General features: G+C 36.1%; 1 protein-coding gene and 1 non-coding gene across 4 annotated transcripts in view; one reads left to right on the forward strand and one right to left on the reverse strand.

Moving 5' to 3' along the window:
* CCSER1 (coiled-coil serine rich protein 1) overlaps positions 1 to 21,377 on the reverse strand; it is a 1,472,832-nt gene that overhangs the window by 1,327,459 nt on the left and 123,996 nt on the right. The window lies entirely within an intron of this gene.
* On the forward strand, positions 6,493 to 6,625 carry LOC136307229 (small nucleolar RNA SNORA41). The gene has a single exon (XR_010725892.1). It is a non-coding gene; the product is annotated as a small nucleolar RNA SNORA41 (small nucleolar RNA).

A 21,377-nucleotide genomic window follows, 5' to 3' on the forward strand; every position in this document is an offset into this window, starting at 1 on the left:
TAGAGTCGGGAGTGACTGAAGCTTCTCCCCAGCAGCTCAGGACAGTCAGGAACCATCCTTCTAACGGCATACCCACACCCTCACGCACACCCACATGCACACTGCCAGTCAGACACACCAACTCACCTCAGGTATGCATTTTTGAGATGTGGGGGAAACCAAAATCTCTGGAGAAAACTCATGTAAATTTGGGGAGAATGTGCAAACTCCACACAGACAGTGATCCTGGCCTGGGGATCTAATTTTTTTCTCATTGTTATAACAAAACAACATTATTCCATGCCCTATTGTATAGTTTCCAGTTCAGCAGCATCAGTATCACCTAGGAAATCATTAAAAATGAAAATTGTTGGGCCACACCTTCCAAAATGCTCCATCAGAAACTGTGGGTGTCTCACCAAGCAATCTATGCCTTACCTAGACACTTATATATATGACCCTGATCACTGCAGCATGCTGGGGGTGAAACACTACTGATCTAAGCTAATCAAAGAAGAATGTGAAGAATTCATTTGCTAGTTAACTGTAGAACAAAACAAGAAACATGATTTCTGACTCACCAGAGATCATTATTTTTTATTTCATTGTAAGATGAATGCACGTTTTCTCTTGGTTCCAGTAATTTATTTTTTCCCCCTTGCCCAATATAAGCCTTGCAAAATTTAGCTGCTGCTTATAATTAATTAGTGTGTATTTTATTTATAAAATTATTTCCTTTTTTACTTGGTGATAAAATAAGCAAACTAAGACTCTAGATGTAAAAGCTCATATTTTTTACTTTAAAAGTAAAATAGAATTGTTTCAAAAACACAGTAAGAACCATACAAATAAGAAAACTGTTTTTCAATGTTCTTTTTCTATTTTTCTGTAGACATTTTCTTCTTATTTGTTATTTCTCTTTACATATAAGGATATAGGTCTTTATCATGTTTATTATAAATATCTCCCTATTTCATTTTTTGTATTTTTATATTTTGAAGATTTCATTTTTGTAATATGAAACATTCACATTTTTTATTATTTTTCAGTACTTTATGCTTTGAGAAGTTTTATCTTTTCTAAGAGAAGATGAACATTTACCTATTTTTTCTTCACATGTTTGTAAGTTCATTTTTATGTCTAACTCATTAAATCATTTATATTTTTTAAGTGTTAGTCTCAAATTTTAGCATTCATGAGAATCACTCGGTGGGCTTGTTAATACTCACAGTATTGGATCTCATTCTCAGTTTTGGGGGATTTTTTTCATGACAGAGACAGAGAGAGGGACAGACAAACAGAAAGGGAGACAGATGAGAAGCACCAATTCTTTGTTGTGGCCCCTTAGTTGTTCATTGATTGCTTTCTTATATGTGCCTTGACCAGGGGGGCTACAGACCAAGTAACCCCTTGCTCAAGCCAGCGAACTTGGGCTCAAGTTGGTGCATCTGCGCTCAAGCTGGCAAACTCAGGGTCTCAAATCTGGGTCCTCTGCTCTCTGCTTCCCAGTCCAACACTATCCACTGTACCACCACCCGGTCAAGCAGATCTCATTCTCTAGTTTTTGAAATAGTTGGTCTGACAAAGTAGGTTTAGCATTTTTAATAAGACCCCAGTTGTTGCTGCTGCTGCTGTTCTATACCAACCACACTTTGATAAGTACTAGATAAAGAAACCAATCAGCCAACAAAACACTTTCTATGAGCATATAAGATTTGGGTATTGTGCACTGTACTAGGTTAGTGATATAAAGGGGTGAAATCAGAATGAAATAAAGAGCAGATTTGGGACTAGTGTACAAATATCTTTGAATGTTATGAGAGTTAATTTTTTTCTGAGACAAAATATCCCTGTCCAAAATTGAAGAAATATAATGAAGGCTCAGTGGACTTAAATTAATTAAAGCTTCCAAATTCACCCTGCCTTAGAAACAATGTTTTTTAATTATAAACTAATTACTTCTCTTTATGTTATGTTAACTTTCATCACTGGGGGAAAAAATTATGAAGAAATCATCTGTAGGCCCTGAATGGTTGTCTCAGTGGATAGAGTGTTGGCCAGGCCTGCAGAAGTCCCGGGTTTGATCCCTGGGCAGGGCACACATAAGAAATGACCATCTGCTTCTCTCCCCTTTCTTTCTCTTCTCCTCTCACAGCCAGTGGCTAGATTGGTCCAAGCATCGGACTGGGTCCTGAGGATAGTTTCCTTGATTTGAGCATCAGACTTAGATGTGGATTGCCAGGGGAGGGGGGGTATCCCAGTCTGAGTGCATGCAGAAGTCTGTCTTACTATCTCCCTTCCTCTCACTTGAAAAGAAAAGAAAGAAAGAAAGCATCTGCCAAGGAATGCATATGATACAATCAGAGAATTCTATAATTGTGTTTAATAAACCAAACTACTCATTCTTTGAAGTCATTGAAATTTAATTATCAAGTTTAATAAAATCATAAATCCTGCTTCATTTTCTTTTCTAAACAAGGAAATTGCTAAAAATAAGAAAAGGGGAAATCAAGAATCAAATAGATTTAACCTAAAAGTTATAAATTCAATTAAATAGAGAATAGTTAGTAATATTCTCTAAGTATTCTCTATTTAATTGAATTTATAATGGAACATAATCATGCAAAATGTAACATAATCCACAGCACTGATACTATGGAATCTGAATTTAAAGTCACACAAAAATGGGATACTTTTAAATCACAAAATACTGTGAAATATTAGAGTTTCTATGAGACAGAGTCTTCTCTAAAATATTTACTTAAAATATAATGTTAATAGAATAATACATTATCACTAGATCATGGTCACCCACTGTTACAGAAAGCAGATTGCCAGGAAGAAATAAATGGGAAATAAAAATCCAGGTAAAGCAAAACCATTTATTTTCAAGACAGGATAAAGCCAACCTACAGTAATTCTGTATGACAATCATTTTACTGCCTTATATCAAATGCCTTGATGTAACTTTGATCACTTAGCACTTATCTATCCTTTTTATTTTCGGGGGTAGATAACTCTTATCAGCATCAATAGGATCTAAGAGTGGATTGAATAGAATAACAGACCTTAATCTGACTGTATGACCCGTAACGTCTCCTCACTAAATTATGTAACTCCTTTAAATAGTTATATCTAAGCACTCATAAAGAGTGTTGCCTCTGAAGTAGTCTAATAAGGACACAGTACATGGCTTTGGTGGATTAAATAATAATGTGGGATTTGTTACAGAGTTCTGATGATACAGTAATTTGGGTAAATTGAGATGAGCATCTGAAACATCAATTATTTAAAAGTGTATAAATCTCAAGTTTCAGTTCTATAGTTGTACTTATATTTACTTAACCATTCAAAATGCTTAAAAACACCAATGCCAACAAGTTAAAAGTTCAATCATATTCTAGATTGCATTATAGAAATTAGCTAATAACAAAAATATAAATCTATGCATGCATGAATTATATATAATATATATAAATAATTTAACCTAGTTCATAGAGGGATTGCTTACTTTTTATATCATTTTTATACTAATAACCATATCTAAAATAGTATTCTTATTAGGCATCGAAAGAAATAATATGACATATGATGTATACTAATATAAAATAACAATCCATTTAACAAACTAAGTATAGTTAGAAATGCTTTTATTGAAACTCAAATAAATGCTTTATAACAAATTATCAACAACTAGGAAACACTCAAACATATTTATTCCAGTCTAATTGGTATGCAGCCGCAATTCAGCTGATTCTTGAAATATAAAACTAAGATACCATATGGTATTTAGTTCTCCAAAACTGCAGACATAAATGTGTGTTTAATACACTGGCATCTGAGCACAGCACTGTTGATAACAAAATGCTTTGCTCAGTCATTCTTAGTGTCTTCAAAATCTGGTTTAGAAAATATAGTATTTTTATCCCATCAAAATGTGTAAAAGCAAAATGCAGTCAGATATGCAAGTCAATCATGGGTATCCCCATGGTGACTCAAGTCGGAGTTTTTTCAATGAGGAAACTAATTCTATCCCAATTATACAATTCTGCTTATGTTCCAGTTTAAATGTTCAGGATCATAACTCTAAAATGGTTTGCATTTATCTATCTATATGAATATTTTGAGTGGATTGGTTACTATTCGTAGTTTTCAGAATTTTCTACATCATTAAATGAGAAAAGCTAACAGAGATAAAGACAGATTTGAGAATGTCAGTAATTCATTCCTATGAACTGCTTTCCTAGGCATGAATATAGTGTTTTTCTATATTTTCTCATTAAAATATAAACAAAATACATTACCTGATAGGGCAGAGCAAGGGGCATTATACAACCCAAATCTGCAATAGTCAAAATATATTTAAAATATGCAGGAAATTCTGAATAGGTGTACTATCACATAGCTGGATTTGTTTAGTAAACAAAATGAGACCACTGTGTTTAAAATAGTTTTCAAGTTGAAAAATAGTACAGATATATGTAAATAGCAAATGTTTTTGGCCTTAATGTCAAATAACTTTATACATGAACAAACACTGGGCTGTGTAATGTGAGTGTGTGATTTGCAAAGCAACAGGAATGGAACTAAGATAATCATCTGTGCTGAAACCTAACTCTAGAGCTTTAGCTCGACTGTACTGGAAGTCTTCCAATGGTTCTTCAACCAGTGTGATAAAATATTCAGACTAATGGGTTAAAGACATTCTCAGGTGTCAAGAGAGCCTAGCTTTCTTATTCTAAATTTCTAACTTGGCAAGGAGACATTCTGGTAATTCTCACTGAAGGAGGAGGTGGATAGTTGGGAAATGTATACCCACATGCAAATGAGGGCCTAGGTTATACCTGATTTATAGCCTCTAGATTTCTACTTTCTTGATTATCTGTGTGAGTCCATAGACCTCAATTCTTAAAACAGAGGCCCATTTATGGGCAGGCCAGCAACCACATAAGAAACATCAAAGTCCTCCCCTTCTCTTTCCTTCCTTCTAGGCAAAGCTATAATGCATTGCTTTGTGGTGGGTTGAATTAGATATTGCAACTCAAAAAAAAGAAAGAAAGACCTCTTTCTTTGTTCATGAAAATATTTCATGGAGGCCGGAAGATTCATCATCAAAATTTGTCTACCAGATTTGGGATAGCAGATCAACTCCTTCAGTCCTCAGGTTCTTTAAATCAAACATGAAAAATAATAAGATTGGTGAGTTTGTAATCCTCCTCAGACCAAATCCTTAGAATTTTTTTCTTGATGTTTAGCAAATTCCTCTTTACTTCATATTTTATTAATATGGGCTTCCAAAGTATATTTCTCTCCACCTCTGATACCAGTTTACTTGGAACAAAGTCTCTTAACTCTTCTCATTTTTATATAGTATGAAAAATTTCAATTCTGTGCTTGAATTGTCTTCACAGAGAAAATGTCAAAGATTAATTTCAAACTAAGCTCTTAATATCTGACTAGCATTCATAAACCACATACTTACATTTAAAAACATTATAAAATTTTCATTCACAGCACACATTAATATAAGACACAGTTACTTCAAAGAGCTAGTCACATCTACAGAGTGACTTCCTAAAGCATTTTATACTATTACAGCCGATGAATTACACTAACCACTGGGAACAACAGGTAGGTAGTTATGGCTATCTGAGTATTAGTTGAAAAAGAAACCATTTCCCCTAAGTGGTGTGTCCTGATATGTTTCAGATACTTGCACATAATGAAATATATATTTTTTCGTATATATGTGTCTGTGTACAAACACATGCGTGCATACACACACACATAAACAGTACAACAAGGAACAGAAAAAGAGTCTAACACAAGATTTTTCTTCATCATAGTGATGCCATAGGTAGTTGCTAGATCTTTCATTCAGTTTCTATTTCATTCTCATCTTTGGCACCCTCATCTTGGGGTTGCCAAATTTTTCCAGCTAATTTTATGTTTTTGACTCTGTATCACTTCCAAGTGGCTACCTTTTTCTAGAATATGATGACTATTACAAACCCTTAGGTTTAGCTTCCATATTTTATTCCATAGATTGGCATTATGATCCATGCTCTTTTTACTATATCTGGCTCCAATTCACACCACACTCACAAAAACTATTTACATATAATCTATTTTTAGTCCAGAAGATTTCAGAATATAAGCATCCAGCATAATACAAGCATCGATATATCATTATATTCACCTAAGTTTTATACAGTCCAGTAATGACTAGATTACATGACACCAAAATGGTAAACGGGTTTCATCTGAAGCCTAACTGAAGTTAATTAGTGGGCTTACTTTGAGTGAAGCACAGAGTACACTTGTGAGGTCCATTCAATCTCAGCAGTTTAAAAAAATGCCAAAAATAGAGTATAATATGTGACATGGGCAATGGAGGGAAAGTTGGCAACCTATGTGCTTAGCATTTTCTGCCATAACTTGAACTTTCCCAGATATAAACCTACTCTTATGGAAAAACCCTATGGTCATTAAAGTTATAAAACACCTGATTTGTTCCACAGCTACTGGTCTGCAGCTGTTCTGATGGTGGCAGTTGTGGCATTCCTCTGTGGGAAAGAAATTGTTACGTGGGTAAAGACCTCTTTCTTAGCAAAATGGAAAGTGGGCATATATGTGACAAACACAAGGGAAAAAAACACACTGATTTGCCAGCCATCAACTAAAAACATCAAATTTTCACTTCCTTGACCTATTGGGTTGGGGAATAAGTTCGTAGCGTTTTTATATTTTCTTTTATTTTACAACGATTTGTTTGCTGTTTGGCAAAGGGTAAGTATTCATTCGATACAACTCTTTCTGCTCTACAAAACTATGTTAATTGTATTTTTGAGTTATTTAATTTTTTATTAGTTTTGAGGCTTAGAAATGGAATACCCAGGAGGCAAAAATCAACATTTTCGACACCTGCTCTTCTTTGCTTTTCATCGAGGTCAAAAAGCTGCCAAAGCAGCCCGGGACATTTGCGACGTGTATGGAAAAGGTGTCATAGGCAAGTCTACAGCACGGAAATGGTTTGCAAAGTTCAAAAATGGCGACTTTGACGTCGATGACACGTCCCGCAGCGGAAGGCCTTCTGAATTCGATGGAGAACGTCTCAAATCACTTTTGAAGGAGAACGGTCACCAAACCAGTCATGAATTGGTGGAAAAAATGAACTGCGATCATTTTTGAACGAGGCTATTCAACTGAAAAGACCTGATCAACATGGTCAAACCATACTCCTTCACGACAACGCCAGGCCCCATGTTGCACAAGTCGTCAAAGCCACACTCCAAGAGCTCGAATGGGAGGTCCTTCAGCATCCGCCGTATTCTCCGGACCTTGCACCGACCGATTACCATCTATTCCGCTCCCTGTCAAACCATATGAAGGGCATTACCTTCGACAACAAAGAGGTCCTTAAAAACTGGCTCAACAACTTCTTAGACACCAGACCAGGCGATTTTTGGTGGAACGGCATCAACAAATTGGTCAAGAGGTGGGAAGAGGTTGTAAACAGCAACGGCGAATATATAATTGATTAACTTATTGATATAATTATTGTTTTTTGTTTAAATAAAAGTCTTCAGTAAAAACGCTACGAACTTATTCCTCAACCCAATACATCCTATCACCTCCCTTTTTAAAAAAAATCTCTGTTAATCTTCCTTCCTTCTCCTTTTCCTCAGTTCTGAATTCATGAATGAGAATTCTTCAAGTGCAATCTAAAGTAGAAAACACTTTTCGCCTGACCAGGCGCAGTGGATAGAGCGTCGGACTCGGATGCCGAGGACCCAGGTTCGAGACCCCGAGGTCGTTAGCTTGAGCGCGGGCTCATGTGGTTTGAGCAAACGCTCACCAGCTTGGACCCAAGGTTGTTGGCTTGAACAAGGGGTTACTTAGTCTGCTGAAGGCCCACAGTCAAGGCACATATGAGAAAGCAATCAATGAACAACTCAGGCATCGCAATGCGCAACAAAAAACGAATGATTGATGCTTTTCATCTCTCTGTTCCTGTCTGTCTATCCCTCTCTCTGACTCTGTTTCTGTAAAAAAAAAAAAAAAAAAAAAAAAAAAACTTTTCAAGACATTTTCTACTAGATAATCAAAGATTAAAGACACACACACACACACACACATCAAGGATGATCAGTAAAAATGTTGGGATGGACTCAGTTGTGAGCTAGAATGCTATAGAATTAATAAAGATATTGAATCAGGTTTAAGATGTTATAAAGACTACTGGTGGCAGATCACATTCCCCCAAACTTTCAATGCTCTCTGTGAATTCTATGGGTTTGGACAAATTTTTAGTAACATGTATCCATCATTAGGGCATCATTCAATGTATTTTCATTGCCCAAAAAACCCTCTGTGTGTTCTGCCTCATCATCCCTCCCTTTCTCCACATTTACTTTGTCATGTCTTAGTTTCCTCAAAAGGAAATTGATGTAATGACAACTGTTAAAGCTAACACAGTAGCAAAGTAATACAAAAATATATCACAGTATGGAAGCAATTGCTCAATGTATCTCTAATTAACTACAGTTTTAAGTCCAGTACTGTACTCTACAGTAACTGGTAGCTTTCTTTCTATTATTATTATTATTTCTTTTTGCCACCACGACTTCTATAACTGATGACATGAATTTACCAAACTGTTAAGATTAGTCTCATGTGCCCTCCAATGTTCTTTTTGAAGGTTGAATAAAGCTCTCCCATAGGGCGTTGGAGAGAGATGAGTGGGAACTCACAAAAATGAAGCTTCCATAACAGAATTCTTGTTGGAGGTAGTAGACACAAGTGGAGTATTTTTTTTCTCTAAACTTAAGAAACATCTATTATGCCACACTGGCTGGAAGTAATGGAGACATTCAATTTCCAATTTAGATTTTAAATGCAATAAGCAAAGAACAGCCATGCTGCTTGCTATGAAGATTTTGCTTCACTGGCTCAAATTTTGCCCTCTACCAAAAGATAGGGCACAGGCACCCTATCAAGCTATGTTTGCTGAGACAAACTAATTCAAAGTCAGATGCAGTGGAAGGTAGGGACAGCAGAGTTTGGAAGCAAAATAATGTTGAAGACTTGGATTCATTGGACTCAATGTCTCAAAAATATTTGGGTAATATCTATTCACAGATTATTTTAATTTATATTACTTTTAAAAATGAAGGGAGGGCTATCTTACTAAGGGACTTCTTCTCTGTTCTCATCACAGCACAGTTGATAAGACCCAGCAACCTTCAAGAATGACAAAATGTACAAATGCTCTCTTCCTTTCTTCCTTTTGGGTTTTTCTTGTCCGTGGAGTATTACTTTTGTTGTTCTGGAGTGCACAAGAAGAAATCACTATTCCTTCTAGGTTGGATTGTGTAATTAAGGAGAATTCCCCTCATGTTCTGAACTTAACTTCTGAATGTGTTTTTCAATAGAGAGTCAAAGTTATGCATATTCAGGAGATAATGTAATATGATGTTGCTGCATTGTCTTAACTACTCAAATTGGTTATTGTTAGATAGTCTAAAAAAGTCATTACTATAAAATAAAATCTCTAAAGAAAAATATTTGATATGATTCAGAAACCCAATTTCAAAAATCTGTTCTGGAATACATAGATGAGAAAATTGAAATCAACAATGATATACAAACAATGTAGAAGAAATAATTTCTAGCACTTTCTAAGCCACATGACAATCAGTTTTATTCTATAATGATAATTACTAACATTAAGTTCTCAAATGAAAATTATCAAGGAAAGAGCGGAGGGAGACAGGAAGAAAGGAGAATTTATTTTAGAATGTTTTAAAAATCTGTTCTAATAGTTTTATAATGGATATTTGAGATGAACAATCTGAGTCCTTATCTGTTTAATTATTGCACTAATTATTCTATTAGAGCTGTGTTTTATCAGATGATTGCAGTTTTCAATATTTAGCTAAAGTCATAAGTGAAATAATTTAAAGGAGAATATTAAAGTCACAGGGTCCTCATATCATGGACTCCTGAACAACCAATGACCTTAAGTATGTTGCTGCAAAATATGTGAAGACTACAGCAGATCTAGACCTGAATTTGAAAGGCTAAAAATATTATAAGGTTATAAGAGAAGTATTTAATCAGAAGCATCAGGATGTGACTACCAGATGACAGTGCATTTTCTTCTATGCATCTCTTCAGTCAAGAAAATAAAATACAATCATGACCAAATTTTTCTCTTATGGAAGTACTGTAAAAAAAGATTCTTATCCTTAAGATCATGTAATTAATATATCACAGAATAAAACAGCTGGATTCAGCATTAAGCATGAAATATCCTCTGCTCACTATACCCAGAAAGATATATTTGATTTTGAACTAACCCTGAAGATAGCACCTCATTACAGAATATAAAATATTTTATTTTAATTTCTGATAGTTTCTTTCACTGGCATTCTTTAAAATACAGCAGTATGAGTGGAGATGTCTTTAAAATGATCTGATGCTATCACCTAATAAACTCATTTAAATTTCTGTATCTTATTCAAGAATAAAATTATTATTAACCAACTCCAATTTTACATTTACATTAAACATTCACCACCAATTCACTAGGTTAGTTTTTAAATACCTGATTAGTCATGATTGTCATCTAACTGGATAAGCATACATACACACACACACACAAACAAATAAATAAGGTATTGTAAATGTTAAAACAACCCTTCTTAAATAAATATATTAAATATAAATACCCATCTTGAAATCAATTCAAAAGAATAAAATTTGAAAAATGAAATTATATCATACTGTCCTAGAAAAATAGGCAGGTATTATAATTATTTTGTTGTAATTATTATATATCAATTATGCTAGGTTTTTCTTTGTTTGTTTGTTTTTTTGTATTTTTCTGAAGTTGGAAACGGGGAGGCAGTCAGACAGACTCCCGCATGCGCTTGACCAGAATCCACCCAGCATGCCCACCAGGGGGCGATGCTCTGCCTATCTGGGGCGTCGCTCTGTTGCCACCAGAGTCGTTCTAGCACCTGAGGCAGAGGCCATAGAGCCATCCTCAGCGCCTGGGCCAACCTTGCTCCAATGGAGCCTTGGCTACGGGAGGGGAAGAGAGAGACAGAGAGGAAGGAGAGGGGGAAGGGTGGAGAAGCAGGTGGGCGCTTCTCCTGTATGCCCTGGCTGGGAATCGAACTCGGGACTCTTGCACAACAGGCCGACGCTCTACCACTGAGCCAACTGGCCAGGGCCTATGCTAGTTTTATATAAGTACTTTAACAACTAGAAAACGGTCAAATAAGATATTACAAGTAGTTCATATACTTTGCATCTCAACATAAACCCTATAAACATTTACCTGTTCACAAAGGTAAAGATTATAATATGCAAGCTGAGTGAAATTCCAGAATATTCTTTAGTAAATATTACCTGTATGTCTGTTGTTTATGAAAATAAAAAAATACATATATCCTTTCTTTAAAATAAAGTGGGTAAACAGGGATATCCTAAAATGAGTTATATTTACTAGAAAAATATAATTTAAAATGTATTATTTTTGAAGAAATAACTTTAGAGTTAATATACCAACCTAGAGAATGAAAAAATTAAAAATCTTCAGTTAATAATGATTAAAATAATCTTAAAAATTTTATTTTATTTTTTAATGGAGACAGAGAGAGAGAGGGATAGATAGAGACAGACAGACAGGATGGGAGAGAGATGAGAAGAATCAATTCTTCATTGCGGCACCTTAGCTTTCTCATATGTGTCTTGATGGGGGGGGAGCATACAGCACAGTCAGTGACACCTTGCTCAAGCCAGCGACCTTGGGCTTCATGCCAGCAACGTTTGGGCTTAAGCCAGCGACCATGGGGTCATGACTATGATCCCACACGATTCCATGCTCAAGCCGATGTGCCCATGCTCAAGCTGGTGACCTCGGGGTTTCCAACCTGGTTCCTCCATGTCCCAGGCCGATGCTTTATCCACTGCACTGTGCCACCACCTGCTAAGGCTAAGATAACCTTAACATTCTTGAGTGGAATATTATGCATACACTGACTAAAGTAGTGGACTTGTTAACTAACATCAAAAGAGGAAAAGAAAGCTCAGAAACATACAAACAAAATGCTCTATAAAAAGTGTTAGAGGCCCTGGCCAGTTGGCTCAGTGATAGAGCGTCGGCCTGGCGTGCAGAAGTCCCAGGTTTGATTTCCGGCCAGGGCACACAGGAGAAGCGCCCATCTGCTTCTCCACTCCTCCCCCTCTCCTTCCTCTCCGTCTCTCTCTTCCCCTCCCGCAGCCGAGGCTCCATTGGAGCAAAGACGGCCCGGGCACTGGGGATGGCTCCTTGGCCTCTGCCCCAGGTGCTAGAGTGGCTCTGGTCGTGACAGAGCAATGCTCCGGAGGGGCAGAGCATCACCCCCTGGTGGGCGTGCCGGGTGGATCCCGGTCGGGGGCATGCGGGAGTCTGTCTGACTGTCTCTCCCCATTTCCAGCTTCAGAAAAATACAAAAAAAAAAAAAGTGTTAGAGTAAATACAGTGTGTCTGTAAAGTCATGGTGCACTTTTGACTGGTCACAGAAAAGAAACAAAAGATGATAGAAATGTGAAATCTGCACCAAATAAAAGGAAAACTCTCCCAGTTTCATACCCATTCAGTGCAGTTCAATGTGGGCTCCATTTATTGCTGCAATTTGTACCCCGTAAAACAGAGACATTTCTTTAACATCTTATGAACTGTAGTCTTGCTTAATTGTCAAGGACACACACGCACAGATTTTTTAGGGCTCCTTAGGTAGCTATCCCGTATAGCCTCTATAGACTCGTCACTGACTGATGGCCTACCAGAATTGAGTTTCTCCACCAAACTGCCGGTTTTCTTCAACTGCTTATCCCACCGAGTAATGTTATTCCTATTCGTGGCGCTTCATTATAAACACGCCAATATTTACGTTGTACTTTGGTCACAGATTCGAATTTAGCGAGCCACAGAACACACTGAACTTTCCTCTGTACCATCCACATCTCGACTGGCATGGCCGTAGGCTGCTCCACTGTATACATGGTGTTACATCATCATCCTACAGAAACTGGGAGGGTTTTCCTTTTATTTGGTGCAGATTTCACATTCTATCATCTTTTGTTGCTTTCCTGTGACCGGCCAAAAGTGCACCATGACTTTACGGACACACTGTAAAAAAGAATTACAATTTAAGAATGTTCTTGTTCTAATACTGTTAGCTGGTGTTGCATGGGATGTACAGAGTAACAAAAATAATCCTAATGTAAAAATATTCTGTAAAAAACTAACCTTTTCTAAAGTTCATAGCCAATAAAATTTCTGATCTATCAGTTAATAATAGAGTGACTCTCCAGAAATCATGTCAGGATTTTTGGAAGTTATGCTTTCATTGTAAATAACCAAAAAATTTCAATGCAAATGAAATAAACACAAAGTGAAATTGAAAAGCATACAAAAATTTCAGGATTTCACTAATTCATGAACGGGAGGTAGAAAACTGCTCAAAACACACACAAAGCCATTGATGAATCAGAATCATAAGATAGAGACTTATGAAAGGAGAGAAAATTAAAAAGAATAGCTGCAGAATTGAATTTGTGCAAGAAAAAAAATTCTTTGAATTCCAGATTGTGTTCTTAGAAGAAATTGATGAAACCCTTAAATATTCTTCTAAAGATTCTCATTATAACGCTGCTCTAAAAGTTACATGAGAGTTGAAGCTGCAACATCCTTCTATTAGATCTTTATGACTGCAAAATCGCTCCCCCATCAACACTTGATCATAATTTTCTATTCCCTGTGTTGAAGCCATCATTGCAATTATCATCTAAAATAAATTTATATTTTATTTCTTTTTTCTTCTTTCTGACAAAATTCTAAACTTTTATTTTTCCTCCAAAGTATTTACTATGAATTTTGCACCCCTATTTCATATGTATTTATCTAAAGTTTGGGTTTTTTTTTTCCAGAAACAATCATCTGCCCCAGAACCAATTATCTAATGTTAAGTGTTTCCTTAAAAGGCTACATTTTAGTAAATTTGAAAGAAATCACTTACAGTCTGACCAGGTATCAGCACAGTGAATAGAGCATCAGACTGTGACGTGGAGGACCAGGTTCAAAACCCAGAGGTCGCAGCTTGAGCACGGGCTCATCTGGTTTGAGCAAGGTTCACCAGCTTGAGCCCAAGATAGCTGGCTTGAGAAAGGGGTCACTCGGTATGCTGTAGACCCTGGTCAAAGCACGTATGAGAAAGCAATCAATGAACAACTAAGGTGCTGCAACAAAGAATTGATGCTTTTCATCTCTCTCCCTTCTTGTCTGTCTATCCTTATCTGTCCCTCTCTCTGTCTCTCTTTGTCTGTCAGAAAAAAAATAAAAAATAAAAAATTCACTTACAGTAAGAACACATCTTATTTCTTCCTATGAAACTATCTTCCAAGCTATGACCAAACCTTTAGTAACCATTATTACTTGCCAAATCAACCCAAAAGTCTACAACTGGACTCCCTGCTTCCATCACTGTCACTGCACAATCTCTTCTGCACACTAAAAATATTTCTATCATACCTTCACTTAAGATCTTTGAAAGACTTACCAATATATTTAAATTTAAATCCTAATAAAATATATACAGTGTGTCCGTAAAGTCATGGTGCACTTTTGACTGGTCACAGGAAAGCAACAAAAGATGATAGAAATGTGAAATCTATACCAAATAAAAGGAAAACTCTCCCAGTTTCATACCAATTCAGTGCAGTTTGATGTGGGCTCATGCACAGATTTTTTAGGGCTCCTTCGGTAGCTATCCCATATAGCCTCTACAGACTCATCACTGACTGATGGCCTACCAGAATGGGGCTTCTCCACCAAACTGCCGGTTTCCTTCAACTGCTTATCCCACAGAGTAATGTTATTCCTATGTGGTGGCGCTTCGTTATGAATGCGCCGATATTCACGTTGCACTTTAGTCACGGATTCGAATTTAGCAAGCCACAGAACACACTGAACTTTCCTCTGTACCGTCCACATCTTGACTGGCATGGCCGTGGGCTGCTCTGCTGTATACACGGTGTTACATCATTATCTGTGCATGCACACATGCTGCCACATCATCCTATAGAAACTGAGAGAGTTTTCCTTTTATTTGGTGCCGGTTTCACATTTCTAGCGTCTTTTGTTGCTTTCCTGTGACCGGTCAAAAGTGCACTGTCACCATATATATATATTTGATGAAGCCCCACTTCTTCATTCTTTATAGCAGGTTATCCTCCCTACTTGCTCTGGTTCAGCCACACTGACTGTTTTTTTCTCTTTATTGACCATACCAAAGGCCTTATATTTACTCTTGCCTTTCTGGTTCCTGCATTTGGGCATAGCTGGCTCATTCTTGTTATCCAGGTCTTATTTCAAATTTCACCTCCTCAAAGAGTCTTCTCAATTCCTCTTTATGTCAAATTATGTCCTCCTACCTCATCACTGTTAAATCACATCTCCCTCTAGCCCCCACTTCCTAATTCATTTTATTCATTCACCTCTCAAACAGTCTCACTAATCTATTTCTTTCCTTGCCTGCTGTCTGCCTCTCCAGACAGGTGTATGAGCTCCAAGTGGGCAGTGACTTTATCTGTCTTGCTCTCTATGTACTCTATCATTCAGAATAATGCCTAGATTTTAAAAAGTATTAAAATATTCATTTAAAAGATTAATAAACAAAGTAGAAAATGATTTAAAACTATCTCTAATGTTTATATTAGAGGTACATTTCCAAAGTTTAAGCAATTATAAGCTACATGTATTTTCTTATCCACAAATTAGTAATTTTTTCTGTTCATTGAAAATCATTTAAGTGCCCTACCATCAAGTTAAATTCCTAGATACATTAATTCCTTCTTTATATGCTTGCATGACTGCCAAATTAACATTAAAAGAAGTCTCCTGTGCTCTCTCAAGAGCTAAATGTTCTACAAAATATCTATAACCCAAGAAAATTGCACTATCTTAGAAACAACCATAAAAACAGTTCAAAACAGAATAGAATAATAGAGACAACAGTGGGCCCTACACATTTGCGTTTAGCTTAATGTTAATCCAGAATCTCTGAAAACAATTTGAAATTATATCAGATCAATATTGAAAACAAAAAGATCCCAAGATTAACATTAGAGTTTCATTTTATCATCCAATTTTGTGTGGAAATGAAAATATTTTTTTGATAGTCTATGAGCCATCTGCTGCATGCGCACACACATGCACACACACAACCCCACAAAAATAGGAAGGAAAAGGTTTTGGCCCTGGCCAGTTGGCTCACTGGTAAAGCATCAGCCCAGCATGTGGAAGCCCCAAGTTTGATTCCCGGTGACGGCACACAGGAGAAGCAACCATCTGCTTCTCCACCCCTCTCCCCTCTCTTTCTACCCTTCTCTCGCAGCCATAGCTCAAGAGGTTTGAGCAAGTTGGACCCAGGTGCTGAGGATCACTCCATGGCCTTCGCCTCAGGCACTAAAAAGTGGCTCAATTGCAACCAATGGAGCAGCACCCTAGATGGGCAGAACATAGTCCCCTAGTGAGCTTGCCGTATAGATCCCAGTCGGGGTGCATGCAGGCATCTCTCTGCCTTCCCTCTCTCACTAAAAAATTAAAATAAATAAAAAATAAAAATGAAAGGTTTGGCCTTGTTGTTTATAAATAGTGTACTGGTATATACTAGTCAAAATATGGCTGTTTCTAAATATATTTATATAATTGATTCCATTGTTTTTATCTATCAACATCAACTTTATTTTCACAAAACATTTACTTGAAATGATCAGAATTCAACTATCAAATTTTAGAGTTTTTGGGGTTTTTCTTTTGTATTTTTCTGAAGTTAGAAATGGGGAGGCAGACAGACTCCCGCATGCGCCCCAACAAGATCCACCCAGCATGCCCACCAGGGGGCAATGCTCTGCCCATCTGGGGCATTGCTCCAGAGGCAGAGGCCACAGAGTCATCCTCAGTGCCTGGGCCAACTTTGCTCCAATGGAGCCTTGGCTGCAGGACGGGAAGAGAGAGACAGAGAGGAAGGAGAGGAGGAGGGGTGGAGAAGCAGATGGGCACCTCTCCTGTGTGCCCTGACCGGGAATCGAACCTGGGACTCCTGCACGCCAGGCCGATGCTCTACCACTGAGCAAACCGACCAGGGCCTCAACTATCCAACTTTTATGAATTCATATATATCAACCTAAACATGGTTTAATGTATTTTTATAAATTATAATTCTAAACATTTCAATTTAATGCATTTAGTAACAAGGCCACTTTTAGATTTGAAGATTACTTACCGTAATTTACTTTTTTTAATTTCAAAAGATCTTATCACAAAATAAATACAATTCCATCTAAGTTCAAAGTTTCAGTTTTAGGGTAGTGTCCACATCATAAAATGCTTTTAGTATAATAAAATGGTCCACTGTGGTGGCACTGTAGATAAAGTATTGACTTGGAATGGTAAAGTCACTAGTTTGAAACCTTGGGCTTGCCTGGCAAGGCAAATATAGGAGTTGATGCTTCCTGTTCTTACCCCCTTCTCTCTCTCTCCTCTCTAAAAAAAATAAATAAATAAAATCTTAAAAATAAAATAATAAAATGGTCCAATTTAGCTTATTCCAGAGGCAAGAAACTCATACAGAAACATAGAAACAATGAATATGTAGTTTGGAAATTTCTTCAAGTTCATCTTATTCTATATATGTAACTAAAGACCCAGGGGCTCAAATTATATTAAAATTACAAAATTTTCTCTAAGCAGAGGATTCTTATATGCAAATCTTTTCAGAAGCTCCTAGTAATCATCAGAAATTTCCTACTGTTCCTATAATACTCTAGTATGATGTTATTGTTTCATATAAGTGTATCAAGAGAGATGTATTCAGACATTATCTTAAATATCTTAAAGATACACAAAGGATAAAATAAAAAACCCCATCTATTTAAAAAAGACACCACCCTGATCATTTCTATCCTACTGAAATAAACCTACAGAAAAATCACAGTAAGACAATGAGAATACATTCTTCTTTAAACAACCACTAATATCTGCTTCAGAGAGTAAGATTATGCCCAACCATTATGAATTAGCATAGGCACATCAGGCTTTCACTGTATCTCATACAGTAAGAGGCATACTGGATGAATAATATGTGTGAACATTTTAAAAAATAAAATGTATAGCTATATTACTGTGATTTATATTACTTGTGAATTAAAAATCAAATATTATAATACTGTATCAGTCTACACAATTGATATGAAATAGTTTTCAAGTAAATCAGATATTAAATTGGCTGGGTAATTTGGACACATACAAATGAATACTAATCATCACTGAGAAAGATTATGGAAGTATTTCATGACAAATTTTGAAGTGTCAAGAACATATTATAAAAATGTATACTATGTCCCTATTGCATAAAATGTGGTATGCATACGAGAGGTAGCCATATAGTTACTCTGCTCAGATCTTCCTTTAAGAGAACCAGCTGTGGGGAACTTCTGTGACTGACAGCCTCTAGCTGCCGTACCTTTGTACCCACATTGATGTTCACGCTGAAGTCCCACTTCCCCAATCTGTTCCCCATTAATGAATGAGCATGCAGGGGGGCTCCTAGAATCAGGTCATTCCTATCAGATATGGGATTCCTATTGGGGGCAACTTTCATTTGAGGACTTCTTTCTCATTGGACTGGCTGAGATTTTCTTTAAATGATTTTGCTGCCTGAGGTTCTTCCTACCCAATTCTTCTTCCCCTCTTTTTTACAGATGTCAGATCATCATAGCCTGAAAACTCTCCAAGAGTACTTCTGATCTCTCCCCTTTATCCATCACAGGTGTCTCCTCTATTAAACCTCTTGCAAATCTGGTTCTATTCTAATGTCTGCTTCTTGGAGACCAAAACTACATTGCATATATAATTAATTTCATTTGTATAGAAAAAAGGCTAGAAAGAAAATTATCAATCATTATAACTATAAATATTTACCTCTGAGAAATGCAGGTATAAAAGAGGAAATTTAATTTTTTTAAATCATAGTCACTTATTTTTTTTTAATTTTCATATTTCATTTTTATAAATTTTTAAATCAATAAATCATTTGCTAATAATTAGTTTTCTATAATGTCATGTCAGCAGTCAACAAAAACAGACTGAAATGATGGAGTCATTATTTTATAAACTTGATAATAATATATTTTACTAGCTACCAAATCTATATCATCTCACCATCAGTCTGGAACCTTAACTGCAAGATCACCTCCCTTCACATGACTAGAGTTAACAGGAAATTGAACAGTGGGATAATTTTATGTGTCAATTTAATCAGGTCACAGACTGTCCAGATATTTGGTGGGCCTCATCAAATCTGGTGAAGGCCTTAAAAGAGAAAAAGAGTAAGAGAGAATTTTCTCAATTCTGCCTGTCTTCAAGCTTGGACACTGGTCTTCTCCTGCCTTGTAGTGGGACTCAGACTGGAACTCACACCACAGGCTTTCCTTGGTATCAACTTGCCAACTGCCAATCTTGCAATGTCAGCCTCCAAAATTACGTGAGCCAATTCCTTATTCCTCTCTTTCTCTCTCCTATTGGTTCTGTTTCTTTGGAGAACCCAGACTAATAAAGACTATATGTTATCTAGCACACCATGAATCTTTTTTCTACCACCACAACTGACATAAGTTCCTGTTTTGTTTATTTCAGTTTTAATTACACCAAAATATATTTTGTTTATCCCTTATACACATTTACTGAGTGTCCATTATGTGTAATGTTTTAGAAATTAAAAAAAAATTGGACTTAGTTTCTGTCCTAGGATCATAAGTGCTCATTTTGATAACTGATATTTGATAATAATTAGCAATACTACACTATTGATAGGTTATATTTTATGACAAAGAACACTGGTATTTCATGCTGTCTCTTTTCTTTCAATTGCTAAAATCATGTTCAAGAACGTCTTATATCTATTAATACCATTACTATTTTTTACAACAATGAATAAAAAACTCTTACTGACTTACTTTTAAATTGTGCTGTTTTTAATCTTCTATAGCAATCTCAAGGTGAATAGGTAAATTTATTTCTTATAACTAGACATTTTATTTTCTTAGTTTCTCATTCTTGAGAAAGTGTGAATAATAACTACCTCCATAGAAACATTCTGACAATAGCTTACTCAAAAAACCCGAAATGTCAAGCACTCAAGGGATCATCTGAGTATATGACAGGGACTATAGGAAAAGAGCAGTTTTCAGAACAAATGGACAAAATTCAGATCCAATACTTATTAACTATAATACATAGCCAAAAGCATGTTAGTTAGCCTCATTGACTCCAAGCTTCTTTACCTGTAAAACTGGAGACAACAACGCTCATTCCACAGAATTCTATCATAGATTAAATAAGATAACATGCAGATGGCACCAGAATAATGCCTGGAACACTATGCTTTTGCCTGGCTCTTACAGCCTTCATTTTAGCAATCCAGCAAATTATGTATTTTTGCAGTAGAGAGAATAAGCCAGGTCTTATGACTTACTCTTCTCGTCTGCTGAAAAACTCTATGACCCTAAGGAATGGCTTCCTCCAGTATTCTAATTAGCCAAGTTAAAAGAACAGAGAGAACTCTTGTTGGATCTGGAAGATTGTCAATAAATATGCTTTTCAAATCTGTGAAGCCTAAGGAAATAAACTAAATAAGATGAGAAAGAAGTCTTTATGTAATTTCAGATGTGATGTGGCAGAGCTGGAGTTAGGCTGACAAGGTAAATGCCACAGACCCATCATTAACTAGCTGCAAAATTTCAATGTTACATACACACCGACAGTTTTAGTTTCCTTTTCCATAAAATAAGTTCCTACCTATTATGACAACTAAACAACAATATACATGTAAAGTGGGCAATATCTGAAACACAGAAAGCAAACATTAGATACAATCATATTTGTGCAATGGCTTTCAGTGATCTATTTTCTAAAGACTTCTACTTAAACTGTTCTTTTTTACTCTTTCAGCAATTTGTAACAGTTATAATTTCAGCATAATATACTGCATTTAAAAGCCAGAAAATTATTCTGTAATCAGTATATTCTGTAGAGTTTATTATAGGAATACAGATTCAAAATTTTTAGAAAGTCCAATTGTTAAAATTGTAAAATATTTTAGTAAATGTCAAAATTTTGCATTTATCATTTTGAGTTGTACTGTAAGTTTTTAGAATTACTATTTGTATGTTTGAAGTGCCCTAATTTTTTATAGCCTATATTCTTATAAATTGAAGAAAAATTATTGACAGTAGAAAGGAGAGGGTGAAAATGCAAAAATATAATCAAAACAAAATGGCTTGAT

Source organism: Saccopteryx bilineata, chromosome 5 (genome assembly GCF_036850765.1).
Source record: "Saccopteryx bilineata isolate mSacBil1 chromosome 5, mSacBil1_pri_phased_curated, whole genome shotgun sequence".
In the NCBI taxonomy this organism is placed as follows: domain Eukaryota; kingdom Metazoa; phylum Chordata; class Mammalia; order Chiroptera; family Emballonuridae; genus Saccopteryx; species Saccopteryx bilineata.